The sequence below is a fragment of the Strongylocentrotus purpuratus genome, unplaced genomic scaffold, assembly GCF_000002235.5.
Source record: "Strongylocentrotus purpuratus isolate Spur 01 unplaced genomic scaffold, Spur_5.0 spur5_scaffold_3, whole genome shotgun sequence".
NCBI classification, from domain to species: Eukaryota; Metazoa; Echinodermata; class Echinoidea; order Camarodonta; family Strongylocentrotidae; genus Strongylocentrotus; species Strongylocentrotus purpuratus.
The window spans coordinates 30,225,440-30,240,703 of NW_022145609.1; positions in this window are offsets into that span (position 1 = coordinate 30,225,440).

The window sequence follows — 15,264 nt, forward strand, 5'->3', positions numbered from 1 at the left end:
GCGATTGCTTAGAATCAATCGCAAGTCCTCTAATCAATCGCAAGTTTGCAGTCCCCTATCTCTTACGTACATAGTTACGATTGATATCAATCGCAAATAAGTTGCGATCAATTTCAACTCTTCATATATGACAGACAGGGCACTGAAGTATTAAAATATTGTCGTCTTCACTCTTAACGTGGTCAATCATGATGTCATTAGTTTCAAATCTCCATGCGAGAAAGGTTTACTCCAATATGGATATTATACTGCCATGGTTCAACACATCAATCTCCCAGGTATTTATTATAACGATGAACATTGCCTGATCGATTTAGACAAATGACCTTCCAGAGACACCCCCCTCTCGCTCGTAAAGTTGGTAGTCAAAATATCATAAATCGAAAGATTGATGTGTTCGACTCTGAACCATAGCGCTGTAATCATCAAGATCATTATGAATGCAAGGACGGTCACTTGAGAACATAATGACTGCGGTCAGTAGATGGGAAGAAGATTTAATTTGTACTTGTTGCTTCTTTCCTTCCAAGATGGCCTATACAGGGACTGATTATACTTAACGTAGGATTATCAAAAAGTAGGGCTACATGATATTGCTATTGCAAATCATGAAATACAAGCGATATTAAATTTACTTATTGGATGTTGTATTCATCAAAAGTCAACACAAACGAAAACTATAACAATTCAATCTGTGGCATAAAGGTCTCCTGCTCTTGCAGAAACTACTGCTTATAACATGATATACTGCGAGCAATAATCATGAAGATATTACTATTTATTATTTAACAATACATTGAAATGTATATATAATCCGAGAAAAGGGTGGCACTGTATAGACAGGTGGTTTACTGAGACAGGTTTTAGAACACACATTTCTTTCTGGAGGGAGACAAAAGTTTATGAAAAGTCTAAAATAATTCAATTTTTGCTTTTGGAAATATTTAACTTTAAGGCTACAAATGGCTCTCCATAATTTATAAGTCCGACTTAGAGTTAAGTTCGACTTAGGATCTTTGTGAAACACCCCCCTGGAGTCACGATGATCAAGATATTTATCATCATCCACATCATGGTGGTACATGAACGTAATGGATGGATGGACCTAATCTAAGAACGATACATTAGACTCCAAGAGATCAATCATATGAAAGGTCGTATAGACGAGTCCTCACTTGTCAAAACACCAATTATGTCGTTAAAATCATGATCTCTTTACCTTGATGAATTTCGCGTCGTATGGCTTGAAGGTAACACCTGCCCTCAGCCAACTTACCTCTCACTCGCTGTCACTCTCTGTCTGTCTGTCTCTCTCCCTCTCTTTCTCTCTCCCACCTCTCTCTCTCTCTCTCTCACACCTCTCTCTCTCTCCCTTCGTATGTATGTATCTATCTCTATAGAGCTCTATCCCCCCAAAAAAAACCTCTTTACATCATTTTTAAATCCCCCTATTCGTGCCCCAGTTTATTTATATCTATCACAATCTCTTTCGTTCCTCCAATTTCTCAATTGGCAATTGGCTTTTAGTCCAGCATTCTCTGTTTCTTATTTCACTTTTACCAGACTAGACACTGAAAATTCCTTTTCCTCATCAGATATCCTAAAGTCTGAATACCACTGAATTTTAGCATGAAAAAGGACACAGTATATGAGCCACGATCTTTCTTTCTCTCCCTTTCTCTCTCCCTCTCTCTCTCTCTCTCTCTCTCTCTCTCTCTCTCTCGCTCTGTCTCTCTCTCAATCCTTGCCAATTTTGGACATTTCTAATTTTGACAAGGGACGTCCGCCACACCCTTCCTTTGACGCAATTGGGCTCATGTCTCATAAAGGTAGACCTAAACCTATCAAATGTTTAAAAATATGAATTTTGCGCCTCTATCCTCTCTTTTGATCGTTTCTGGCCCTGAAATATCTACATTAAATTCGAATAAATCAATCTCGTTTCCACTGCCATTCTCAAAAATCCATGCCAATTCTCAACAAAGAACTCCAGTGTTGAGAATGGTGGATGTTTAGACCTCACATGGGTCGAGCGGTGTGGGCGCCAATCTTTTAACGATCACATAAAACGAACATAATTTCGACACTTGGATAATTAAGCTACCTTTACGATGTCATAAAATCATGAGGAGAGGCAAAGACCAAAATAAATCAAAATGGGAACAGAAAGTTACTCTCTTAGTACCAGGTGATGGAAATGTCCAATAAATAAAACCATTTCCCCTTATAGTGACATCAGGTAGTCTTAGATTGAGATTATGATGTCCCATTTATCACGAAATAGGTTTACGATGTACACCTCAAGTCCGTGGCCTACAGAACACATGGAGTAGGCCAGGCATTTTACATGTTTGCAATTGGTGTTCAGGAACGGGCAGTTATTGAAATTCCAAAAAGAAAAACGTCTGAACATAATCTACATCGTTCAAGTTTTATTTCCACATTCCATTACAAAACATACCATAAGAACATAGATAATAATTATGAACAATAACATAATTATATATAAACATTACATTACAGTAAAACGAAAATGTGGAAGGGAACCGCATAGGCCATTGGCCTTTCGAGGCTGAGTTACAGAACCCTACAAAATATATAAATTGGACATTATGTACTACAAGCAAATAATGTAACTTAACAAACCAACAAAGTAAATTCAAACAGAATATAAACGAACGCCCTAAATGCAACATACATTATAAAAAGGGATAATTTGATCAATAGCCATGACAGTAGGAGCTGTTAATATATATATATTTTTTTTCTTTTAAAAGATTTAAGTTTAACAAAAAGGGAATTCCAAAACTTAGGCCCAAAGTATTTCATAGCGGTCCTTGAGATATTATGGTAATGGAAAGAAACATACATGTTACTGGAATTTCTGGATTGATATCTTTTGGTGTATTTGTTAGTTATAAAATATTCTTTAAATGCTGGTGGCAGAACACTCTTGAAATAATACTACATAAAGTTTACGACCTGAGTAACATTAATAGTTTTTGAAAAAGAAAATCTTTCGAGTCTAGAAATGCTGAAGCTTCGTATACTCCTTGATAGTCACGTTTCTTTTTATGTCATTGATTTCATACCTGAATTGGTTCACGCATAATAACAATTGATATCATTTAATACAATTTGAAATGCAACCTCATAAGAATTCATAATTAAATCATGTAGTTCAGGGGGGCGTTTCACAAAACTTGTCATCAGTGACACCCCTTGGCGGCCCAAAATACATTCTGCCCCGGTCTAAGGAGCATGCCGCTCCCCATTTTCTTTTTAATTTCTGGATCCGCTACTAGATTTCTATTTCTTTACGATGTAGGGAACTTACTCAAATTCACCGACGTAGAGGGGAGTATTCCACTCGAAACTTTGGACGCTCTCTCTCTTTCTCTTTATTCGCCTGCAACATTCTTATGGCAGTTTATATAGAAAAGGAGACCGAAAATTCACCTTGCTTGTCTTTATGACACTTGCTACTGCAATCCACAAACTGGCTATACATGTTTATGTTATAATGAGCTTTTTAAAAACATCATATGTCTCTTACAAATGTTTGAGTGAATCATTAAAGACATGGTAACATTTTAGGTGTACTATAAAAAGAAAAAATTCTAGTGATTTCAACATTAATCAGTAGAACGATTTTGTATTAAAACTTTATTAAAAATATGTAACCAAAAATTAAAACAAATATGAATGGTTTTGTCTTTAATTCTATTAACACTAAACGCAGTGCTTTAATTCTGTCTAGTGAAGTCTGTCATGAAGTCTGTCTTGAAGTATCTATCACACAACAAAAGTCAAACAAAATATATAATGGCATTATAATGTCAATAGTAAAAATCAACTAGGTAAACCATGATCTTCAACTTACCTGGGCTCTTGGGTGCCGAAACACACATCAGACCACCATTCGAGCATACAGAGCAGCTCGACATTCACCGCCGCATCCGGGGATTTTTCTACGTCACGCAGGTACGCTCGACATTTCGCAGTCCGACCGTCTGAAAGATGAAAAACATTTTCCACTTTTTTTGATTGACAGGAAATCAACTCGGTAAAGTACAACGCTGGAATGCAATCCGGCATGGCGCGGTTAAAGACTTCGCCCTAGGACCCATTCAAAAACGATCTGACAAAAACTGTTTTGAGAATAGCGTGACGAGAAGAAGATGATGATGAAGAAGAAGAAGAGGAAATGGTGTTCGCTGGAAGAGGAAGGAGGAAAACCGAAAGTTTCTTTGGGTTTTGCTTAGGTTTGGAGGAGAGGAAACAATCATTTTCAGTGTCTAAATAATTCACCTGGAATATCAGTGTTTATTTTGATAGAAAAGGGTTGATAGTGAGAAGGGTTATTAGCTATGAGACTTCGCCGAGGGGACAAAAGATTTGCAGCAAAACATTAGTTAAAGGATAGCATGAGCATCCGAAATGATTTCAAGCAACAAGACACATAGAACATCCCTATCCCCCCCCCCCTAATTGGAAAAGAAATAGAAGACGGAGACGAAGAAAGAAAGAGGAGAAAAAAACAAATTAGTTGAAGAAGAAGGGGGAAATTCGAAATATTAACCTAGAGGAAAGAGTAGGGACAATAAACAAGAATATATTAATCACACTTTTATCTTTTAATAATTATTGGTTTCTGAACGAGATTCGATTGAACTAGATTATGAAAAGTACAGGGAGGTTATATTATTGAATAGAAACGATAAACCAGATAAAAAACAAAGACCAAAACTATGTTTGTTTTAAATATGGAATAGATAATCATATCACAAATATTGACATCAATTTCGGACCTGTGATTATAAATAGCCACGAGTGCTAAAAATGGAAAGAAAACCAATTAAAGAACACAAGACAAGTTTCCTCGGGATAACGAAACACAAATTACCTCGTAAATTCAGGTAAATTTCAGGATGACAATGAGATTGTCCATTTCAGAAATATACTATGAATTTCGGATTTGTGATTATAGATAGCCACGAGTGCTAAAAATGGAAAGAAAACCAATTAAAGAAAAAAAAAAGACAAGTTTCCTCGGGATAACGAAACACAAATTACCTCGTAAATATCAGGTAAATTTCAGGATGACAATGAGATTGTCCATTTCGGAAATATACTATGATTGACATGTCATTCCACACTTTTTATTATTTTTTCTCCCAATGTCTCGACTATAACAAGACCATTATGAATCCGATCCGGGTCCCATGGATGGAAAATTATTTATTTTCTTACCGCGTTTTGGGGGGATACATGATACATGCATCTCTGGAAGTAATTTTGATCGACTGCGGGCAATAAAAATGATGACTATAATAATTTCTCGACAGAGCGCTCCACATCGCCTAGAACAGGTGCGAAGCTGCGAAAGAATTTTACACGTGCTGTTAAACCAAACATCGAATGTTGATGTGAACTTGTCTATGTACTTCCGGGGTATTCAGATTTCGTTCTCCCCTTTTTCTCTTCTATTTTGTCTTTTTGTTTCTGGCGCGTCATGCGACCTTTAAATTTAAATTTGTATTGAAATTTGTTTTAATTTCGTGGTTGAATTAATAGAAGGTTTCCCCATTTTCAGCTGTCATGGTCTTCTGATTTTCAAAATAAATTTGCCTCTATGCCCCTCTTTGTTTTATATCAAAAAGACGATGAACTATCGAGTCACTGCATGTTGTTGATGAAAAAAGTTATCGCCGATAAAGTCTCAGTGTATACGTTGTTTATTGTATATACTGTTTGTTCCATATTACATTTGGTCGGATATCTTCTGAACAATCTAGTGAGGTTGGTTGATTGTTATTGTTTTGTTGTAGTTGTTTTGGGGGCGGGGGAGGGTCAAGGGGGCCCAAACAATCAAATGCGCTTTCTTGAGAGACCTTCATCATTGAAATATAAGAAGAAATTCCATCTCAAACAGTTCCGCAAGTGAGTATAAACTTGAAAATGAAATGAGTGGCGCCCGCTTCGTCAACAACACCTAGAGCACAATTTAACTGTCAGAAGTATTCATGTTCATTCCTAGACAGCTATAGCATAGCATTAGCGATTAGAAATTAATAAGCTATGATAAATTAAATCAACATTAATGTAGACATTGATTGCTACCTTATAATGAGAAAATTAAACTGCCTTAGGCATGGTTGGCTGCTGCCAACGTCGCCGCGTTGAAGAGTTTCATCTTTTTACGTTCGCTGTTTGTTATTTTTCCTCTCTTCATTTGTTCATTCTTGTATAGACTGTTTCCCTTCATTTAGAGTTTCATCAATAAAATTGCTCTTTACTTCTGTAACTCGTCGTGCCCCTGTTGTGTGAAATGCATTATTCTTATATTCAGTCTCAAGGGCATACAGTATCATACAAGTGCTCCTATCGAATTGTTTGCTCCTTCCCTAGCTCTTTTGACCCATTTTAATATCATTTAACCCTTTTCCAAGAGTTTCATTTCATAGAAACCATCCTTGACATTATAGTCCAAGGCAAATTGTTCAAGTTCATGTTTAGGCTACCGTTACGTCATTGAGAAAACCATGGACTACCATCTCCACGAATAAACTGGAACACGTAGAAAGCGAGATTTCTTTGCAGTAATGGCGCACCCTCATACAGACTTATTATAGGGTCGCAGTCAGCCATCATTCTAGCTATATCTAGACTTGTTAATGTCAATGGCATCCGTCAAACTTACCCTCCGTTGAGCTTGTACTTTTGCTAAGTTGACGGGAGGAGGAGCTCTCGGGAGAGATCAATTTATTGAGGGAAGGCAGAAGGGGTACCAAAAAAAAAAAGAAACTGCTACAGATATGGTTTCTTCACGACGGGAAGGTTTCGGGAACCCCCGTTGGACCCGGCCAAGTTGATGTTTATTTATCATTTGTGGTAATTTGTTGGGGAAGCTGTGCGCATCTAGCAACCAAAATGGCTTCTGTCTAGTATGATCAAGGCTAGGAGTGAAGTAACATAGACGGATACATCAGCCTAGTCTCTACAAAAAGACCGGGGGGATGTTTCACAAAGATTTTAAGTTGAACTTAACTCTAAGTTGGACTTAAAAATTATGGAGAGCCATTTGTAGCCTTAAAATTAAATATTATTAAAAGCAAAAATCCAAGTATTTTCGATTTTTCATAAATCCACATCAAGAACATGGAAACTCCTTGATAATTTTAGAAGATATAAATGATTTGAATCAACATTTTATGCCTTAAAAAAATATTTTCAAAGATGCCAATGGCTTTCCATAACGGTTAAGTCCGAATTAGAGTTAAGTTCGACTTAGGATCTTTGTGAAACACCCCCCCCCCCCCGGTTGTAATTAGGGCTTAGCCTTTCTCAACGTTACTCCATTTCTCGTGTTGGCCTAAAGACATCGGATGAAAAGTAATGGCGAAGTTAAACAGATCATGAAAGAAACATATTGATAAAGTTAGTTCCGACACTGATAAAGCTTATAAGTTATAGATAATAATTATATACGTTAAATCTGAGTGTACTCCGCAAACGAGACATAAGTTTTTGCACACACAAAATTAGCGACATGGTATCAAACTATAAGGCAATAGTTGTAAAACAAAAACAAACAAAAACAAACAAGCAAAGCTATACTTACACTCTCGATCCAAGACGTGATCTCAAGAAAAATGATAACCTGTACCTGTGATACTGATGAAAAGTTAGTGTTAATAAATGGCTTGTGCGTTATCAGCAAGGTTTCCATTAACATGATTAATCAGATTGATGAGGATTTTCTGTGTGAGGTCTCTGTTCTTACCTCGAATGCAAGACCTCATCTTCACAGAATATTCATAAAATACAGGGGCGGATCTAGGAGGTGTTTTGGCGGTCTAACCCCCCCCCCCCCCCGGCCCTTGGGTGGCCAAGTGAGAAGAAGAAAAAATAAAAATAAAACGGCGCAATTTTTTGGAAAATCCTGGATACGCCACTGGGTCAACCCCCCACCCCCCTGGTAAAAAGCTAGATCCGCCCCTGTAATATCGTGGTGTTTTCCCTTTTCCTCTTTCAATAATTTGTTTGAATTGCTGCCACTTAAGGGTCTGAAAGGCGAGGCTGTAGTGTTATGCAATGGCACGAACTTGAACTACTCAAGCAGCCCGAGTGACTGGAGGAACATTTGAAGGGAAAATTGGGGGAATGAGACCCGGGAGACGCTAAAGAAGGATGGTTCATTTTAAACTTCCAATACCAACAAATAAGACGTTTCCTCAAATTGTATTGATTTTCGTTTTTATTTTTTATTGTAAGACGATGCGTTTCTAAATTACCTAGAGAAGTGACACGAGTAATAAAAATGAAAATTGAAGGAAGTAAAAAAAAATTTTAAAAAAATGACAGACGGTTAGGTGTTTAATTTAAAAAAAGTTAGGAGGGAAAGTAATAGAAAGATGGCAAATTTAAGATTAACGTAACAAAGAGAAATTGTTTAATGACATTTCGAACTTTGTAATACCACCAGATGTAGCTATGTTTTATATTTATACAATGTTTGTTTTTTTAATCATGATTTGTGAAATGAATACGAAATAAAATGAAAAAGAATATCATTTCATTTACCCACACGTAGTGTGTCCGGACATGTTGGTTATCCTGGCAAGCGATTTCAAATAGTAATTTGAAGAAGTTTACAAGCAATATTCCATAAATCTTTTAATACTTAATAATCTATGTAGGACAATATTATAACGCTTAGTGCGATTGATGAATATTCTACGTTAAATCAAAAAGAAAAGGATACTTTTTTGTTGTCAAGTGTCCGGACACTGCCCCACCCCTCCCGCTTCATATTATCATGAGCCATAGTTGATTATATCGATTGTCATAATATACCACGATACATAGTCATATACAGAGAGAGAGAGAGAGAGAGAGAGAGAGAGAGAGGGAGGGGGAGAGTGAAGGAGAGAGAGAGAAAGAGAGAGGGGTGAGGAAGAGAGAGAGAGAGAGAGAGAGATAGAGAGAAGGAGAGAGAGAGAGGGAGATAGACAGAGAGGGAGAGAGAGAGAGAGAGAGAGAAAGAGAGAGAGAAGAGAGAGAGAGAGAGAGAGAGAGAGAGAGAGAGAGAGAGGGAGTGAGAGGGGGAGGGTGTGGCAAGGAGGAGATAATAATTGCCCGAAAATGAAATATTGGAGGATGAAATTGGAGATGAAGTGGTCTCTTCAATTTTGTCAGCTAGTTTAGGAGTTGGTCACGGTAGGGTGGCGAGGTTATCCAAACAGCCTGGTGAGATTCCCAATTGACAGAGAAAATCATAAAATATGAAAATGACAGCATGGATTTATCGGCTTTGTACCATAATTCAATAAGCCTTTCCGTTGTAAAGAGGAAGCTAGCTTCCAACATAGACTACATTATATAGACCTCAAAAGCGCATTGGGCAGGTTTTCTATTTGAGAGTGTGAAGTTAATGATAAAGAGATAAACCACCAAACTTGCAAGATGTTAAAACGAGAATAACACGAACCAAAGTAAAACTAAAACGAGCAAGAACAAACATACAAACAAAAACAAACAAAATATAAGCAAAACAAAATACACAATTTGATAGCATACTTCGCTTGCGACAAAATTAGCAAATATTAATAATACAATTTTGAGTATCTGCGAAATACGAATGATTCGTATAATCTTGTCATGGTCGGATGTATCGAAGAGTTAACGAGCTATGTAATAAAATATCCAAAAGATTCATCGATGGGGGATGAAGTGAAGGGAGGAGAACTATGAAGGGTGTAACCATTGGCCTTGTAGGGCGTGGGCAGAAGAGAACCGCAAGCACCCTTGAGGAGCGTTTTAATACCCCAGGGGGGCGTTTCACAAAGATCCTAAGTCGAACTTAACTCGAAGTTGGACTTAAAAGTTATGAAGAGCCATTTGTAGCCTTATAATAAAATATATTCAAAAGCGAAAATTGAAGTGTTATAAACTTTTTATAAATTCCACATCAAGAACATGAAATCTCCTTGATAATAGAAAATATGAATGATTTGAATCAATATTTTCTTAAGTGATATTGACTCGTCTGTGGTATCGTTCCGGGGTAAAAATGAAAAAGATTATTCAAATGTTCATTATCTCAGCGTCAAGTCAGTACGATTAAGCTAATCCTAGTATAAATTTGAGGACTTGGTTTGTGGATATCCGATTCTTAGGAGAAGGGGGAAACCTTGGTTTAGTGGTGCACAAGTCATGCATGTCACAATCAGTGATACAGGGAGGAGAGACCCGAGGGTGAATGTGGTTCATGTCATTCAGTTTGGTTCCCCCCTCCCAGGCATAGATGAGGCCATATAATCAATTACGATTGATGATAAAAAAATCGTGATAATCTTAGGTAATCATTACAATTTGAAATATTTGATCAGGTGTAGACGTCATCGTGTTCAACAACAAAAATCTGTCTTTTTTAAATCTGGCTCGTGGAGAAAAAAAAGTTACTTCCTCACATTCGATTTTACGATCAATTTGATTCTGGAGAGGTGGCGTGGGACCAAAGCATATCAGGAAATAATGACGAGGAAATTGAGATGACATACATGTATGGATATCGGAACAGAGAACGGCGTACAACTATATTGAATAAATATTAAATTATTACAAAAGACGTGAAGCTTGTATAAAAAGTGGAAGATATGTCCTTTTCAAATATATTTTAATGGTGCTGGGACGCCCTTGTCATTTTCAATTGTCCGGTTTGTGAGCTGTGTCTTCATGATTAAATGTGACAGGTTTTCTGCAGTAATGCTGGCATGTGATGATTGAACTAAAAGCTGCTATTTTCCTCTCGGTGGGTGCAGAAGAGTTATGGATCACAGATTCGCAGCGAGATTATCTAACCCGTTCACATTAATAAATAGTATTCGGCAGTACAGGAAAATGACATTTCTTTATTCCGAACTTAGTCCTTTTTCTGACTACGGACTTCTGAATATTTTTCATTTCGTTTAGCAGTTTCGGAGGGAAACAAAAATCATATTCTTTCTGCACGTTTTCGAAATTCAAACAAATAATGGGATAATTCATTGATCAGTGATTAGTCCTAATTTCGTATTACCATAAAAGACTATTTTATAAAACAATCAACTGAAATGCCATGCATAATTATACGTTATTAAAACTAGTTTCTTGACGAACCCTAGGCTTGCCTGTTACAGCAACACCTAATGTATGTAATGTATATCATGTTCATTTTTGTATTTCATGTTCATCCATTTCATTCCATCCGTACACTTGCAATGTTATTATTACAAGAAAGCTCCATCGATTGGAACATTCTCTAACATTCTAAACTTGTCTGTCAAATGCTACGGTCACAAAGGTTCGTACGAACGATAATTTCGTACGAATCTCCCTGTTTTTCCATTGTCTTCCCGAATTTCCATTGTCTGAAAATCGTTCGTCCGGCGTTCGTAGCAGATCGAATTGGCATTTGTGACCGAGGCTAACTTATGTCTTAATATTCAAATGTTAACAGGGCATCCCACAACACGGAGGGGCGCCATTTTGTGGGGGTGGACGGGGAGATTATTCGAGCATGTTTACAGTAATTTGACGGTTGTCATGAAGTGTAGCGAGCCGTGCCCACTTCGTACTCCATCCATACCAGACACCCTACTCCCGAGTCCCGCAGTGACCACTGGTCTGTCCACGTGTTCCCGCCGGGAATCATTGGTCAGTTCATTAGTCCCGATGGGGCAGCGAAACCATGGCATGTATGTATTGTAGAGTGCGTAGCGGTCACTCATTCGGACATTGACATTCTAACTTCTAAACATTCTAAAGTTGGCTTTAAATTTTGTACAAACTCTTCTCTCTTCAAAACTTTGTTAGGTTTAAGATTAATAAAGATCATATTTAGGATGTTTTCTTAACAAATATGATACGACATTGAACTATATACTGAATGCTACTACTAACTTAATTACACTATGTCTTTCGTTGAGCTCTTTTGAAATTTAAAACTCATTTTGACACTTTACCTATATCCACTCGTTAACAGTAGGCCTACATGAAAATCACTTCTAGTAATAATGGAGCAATCACCGTCTTGGAGTTTGAATCAAGATAGACAAGCAATGTCAATTAATAGACACCTTCTATATACTCCCTGTCATAGCCGCCCCCTATCGCCCCTATCACCCCCTCCCATCCCTAAATCGAGCGCCTGTCGTAGAGAATCTGTTGACACAACATTCACTCTTGAATGGAGCAATAAGAAAATGAGATGCCCAGCCAAACTAATCAATTTAGATACACACGTGAGCAAAGAGGTCTGTGCCGTCATATTGAACTTAAAAGTCCCCCTTGCTTTTTCTTGCAAGTAAAATAATTTCGAAACATAATTTTTACCTGCCAATTGATTTTGAGACACGATCATGCCTCTGAAAATTCTGGGACTTCCTTATAGGATTAATTGTCACTGAGATTTCATGACTTGAACCCCCTTTAGGACAAATCCTGGACACGCCACTGTAAATATTCTGGATGGTTTTATGATCAGGGGGGTATTTCACAAAGATCCGAAGTCAAACTTAACTCTAAGTTGGACTTAAACATAATGGAGAGCCATTTGTAGCCTTAAAATTAAATATATTCAAAAGCAAAAATTGAAGTATTTCAGACGTTTAATAAATTCCACGTCAAGAACATGAAATCTCCTTGATAATAGAAAATATGAATGCTTTGAATCAACATTTTTTATAAAATAATTTTTACAAAATATTTTCAAAGATGCTAACGGCTTTCCATAATTGTGAAGTCCAACTTAGAGATGAGTTCAACTTAGGATCTTTGTGAAACACCCCCCCTTGTCATGTACCTGTCCAGATGGTCAGGGGTTGGAGGAGATTGGCAGCTGATTGAGGATGATTGAAGATGATAGAAGGAGACAGATATGAAATGAAAGCAAAATATTGCACGGCGTGACATCCCCGGGATAAACCAAGTGTAACAGGACGCACAGGGTAATGTGTGGGACTATTACCACAATCCTTTTCTCTCTCTTCTATTTATTCTCCTCTGCAAGTGTGATGATGCGGATCACTCGAATATTTTGATCTCAAAGACAATAAACGTTGGCGTGATTTCTGCTACTGGCTGTAAACCGTCTTGCCAGGGTGTCTTTTAATGAATTTTAATGTTTATCTTTAGCATGATCTCGGCTCTTTCTCGATGCAATAGGTCTTAAATGGTCAATTGATGTGGGCAAAGCATAAGGTCTAATATCGTCTTAGTATACCTTTTCTAAAGAATACAGAAAACAGCTAAAGAGCATTCCATAACTTCATTTGAAGGGGGAACGGTCTACTACAATGCGAGTCCAAAAAAAGTTTACACCAAGAAAATTGCTAATTATTTTTTTAATAATCTATGTTCAGTAATTTATTATACATCTTATGAAAGAGTGTTTATCCCAAATCCTTTGCTATCATTTTTGTGTGGTATGTGTTCACGCTTGGATGAACAGGAGGCATTTTTTGAGAGAGTGCAAAAAATCGACTTGAACCAAAGTTGCTTATGTGATGTTTAAATAAAACAATTGGGATTTGGGCATTAAAGGCACTATGTCCCTTTTGCAGCCAACCTCAAATTCTGTAGAACTTTGCAGGAATTATGAACATGTCATGTATGTCCTATATGTGAAATTTAAACGTTAGCAGTGTCCTCATATTCAAATTATGCAAGGAAACCCGTTTACTTGCTAGACTTCTAGACTTCTCTGTCAGACACTATTGAGTGACTGACTGGCTTTTTTTCTTCTTTGGTAATAACATACATGAAAAGAGTTGTAAAGGGTACATGAGCATTTGTCTACATCAATAACCCACTTCTTGTGATGGCCAAGATTAAACTGATTGAATCTTTGCGCAGCATAAAACGTATGACCATTCGGTACGATTGTCTGAAAATCAAGACTATTACTTTTGGGCTCTATAGCCCTAAAGTCGATTTGACAACTAATAGTCATTATTTTCCCACTTGAAGACATTTTCAAGCTCCACCTTTTTTAGGGAAGTTCTAAATAAGTATTATCTTTCAAATGCAGTTGGAATTTAACGTTTAACGTTTAACGTTTTTGTATTTACCATGTTTATATTGTTAAATTGTTATATTTCTTGAAAGTGCCAAATAAATAATACAATACAATACAATACAACGTTTTCATTTTTTTGGCCTGCAAATGGGACATAGTACCTTTAAATCGGTTGTTGCAGGTCCAAATAACATCCCTAAGAAAATCAATCATGCCACACATATTCAAATATCCAATATCAAATATCAACGAACATTTGTGCGCGTGTGTGTGTGCGTGTGTGACTTTGCTTGTGCAAAAAGCATATGCAATGCATTTCATTTGATACATTCAATTCATTCTCTCACTCCGCTTATCCCAACATTATACATACTGATACTGATGCATGTATAACAATTTACTGTTAATAAATGGCAATTTTCTAGGTGTAAACTTTTTTTGACTAACACGGTATAGTTTTTCCTTTTTACATAGCTCAGACATTTATGTATTCTACTTCGTTTCTTTATCTCATATAGCTAATAATTATGACTTGTCTTTCTTTAGCTTTCTTTCTTTCTTGTCGCCATCACGAAATTGTTGCATAGTCTCCCTTCCTCTCTACTCTCAGTTCTTACCATTCTCTTTCTTTCTCCTTCTATTTATCTATTTCTTTTCTCTCTTTGTTCTCTCTCTTTCTACCTCGATTGATTTCTTTCTCTCTCTGTCACTCTGTCTCTCATATTTTCTCTCTCTCTCTCACTTTCTTCCTCACAAACACTCGTCTTTTCACCTATATCCTCCAGTTTTTCTCATATAGGCCTACCTTTTCCCTATCTTGTCAGCTTTTCATGTCTTCAATCTCCATGCCTGCCATCCCCCTTTCCCCTCCATACCTCAACTTTCACCTCAATTAGCCTAACTACCATTAATCTCCTAATGGCAGCCATATCAACGACACAGAGAGATGTAATTTTGGATTTTCGTTTCTACTTTTTATTTGATTTTATAATTTTTATCAAGTTTGTGGAGCGCCATTGTAAGATATTTGCCTGATTCTTTTGTTTGATTGTATAGATATCATTCATTTCATAAAGTTCATTCAGTGATACATGATGCCATTACATAAATAAATACGTCATTCAAAACATATACTAATTTCAGATGCACAGATAATAAAGCACATTACATTGCTACATTGTTCGCAGATTTGTTTAAATTAG